The sequence below is a fragment of the Trichosurus vulpecula genome, chromosome 2 (genome assembly GCF_011100635.1).
Source record: "Trichosurus vulpecula isolate mTriVul1 chromosome 2, mTriVul1.pri, whole genome shotgun sequence".
NCBI lineage: Eukaryota > Metazoa > Chordata > Mammalia > Diprotodontia > Phalangeridae > Trichosurus > Trichosurus vulpecula.
The window spans coordinates 447,368,369-447,369,552 of NC_050574.1; the positions used below are offsets into that span (position 1 = coordinate 447,368,369).

General features: G+C 49.2%; 1 pseudogene; it reads right to left on the minus strand.

Annotated features, from left to right (window-relative positions):
* Positions 1 to 415: 415 nt before the first annotated feature.
* Positions 416 to 984, minus strand: LOC118839078 (annotated as a pseudogene).
* Positions 985 to 1,184: the final 200 nt, after the last annotated feature.

Below are 1,184 nucleotides of genomic sequence, written 5' to 3' on the forward strand. Positions count from 1 at the left end.
TGAATAGATTACTACAGGAACTGAATCATATCAATTTTTTTTTTGCCTTTCTCATTTTCTTTATTGAATAGCATTGATTAGGTTGCCCCCATCCATAAGAGATAAGCAATTTTTATCCCAGCTTCTCCTAGAGGTGGTAGTCTAGGGGAAAAAGGTGGAATCAGCAGGTGACTCCAGAGACAACTAATACTGAAGAGTAGGGGCCTGCCTAGGCATCCTGGAAGCAACTCTTCCATTTGGGGGAGAAAGGGGGAACAGAGGTCTTTGTATGTGGGAGGCAAGAGGAGATATGGTAGATATTTAAAGGGAAGAGGTCAAGGGACAGAAAACTAATGGAATACAGTCAAAATTGTGAGCAGGGGTCCTGCCATTATCCTTTAGTCTTCACCCAAACTCTAGTAGCTGATGGTGAGGGCTCCTGAGTGAGATCAGAGTTCAATTAGGGCTTGTGGATCCCCCCCAGGGTCAGTGAAGTCAGTGTCTCTTTTTATTTTGGTCCTGTAGTCCCAAGGGCCCCACTGCCTTCCGGTAGTTGAGTATGGCCAGGCCCAAATTGATGGCATAGGTGGTGACACAAACCAGGCAGAAGTCATACAGCACAAAAAGCAAGATCCAGGCTAGGTAAACTGAACCCAAAAGAGAAAGCACGGAGCTGACCATCAGGACTGAGGAAGCCCACGGAGCACTGCAGCAGCCCAGAAGGAGCTGCTGGCTATAGAAGATAAGCCCGAAGATGCTGTTGGACTGGTTCAGGATGCTGTCAGGACCCAGGAGGGGTTCCACCAGCCCAAAGCCCTTACTCCATGGGGAGGAAAACACGCGAGAGCAGCTGATGGACTCGCCCACGTCGCAATAGGCGCGGTACTACGAGCTCCCGGCGCGCTTCGCCTTCACGTGCAGTGCGTAGGGGGAGAGTGCTAGCCCCGCTAGGCAAAGCACGAGCCGCGCCCTTCCCGGGCACCCCCAGCCGGCAAGAGACACCATGGTAGCTCCCCGAGGCAGCCAAAGCCCAGAAGCCAGAACCCAGAAAGAAAACGAGTCATATCAATTTTACTAAAAATGAAACCAGAAAATAAAAGGAAGCTAAAGGTGAGTGGAAGAATGATTTAAAGTTTCACCCTCAATAGATAAAAAGAAAATGTAATGGCAGTTGCCCAAGGGCAAAAAGAAATTGAATTTCATGG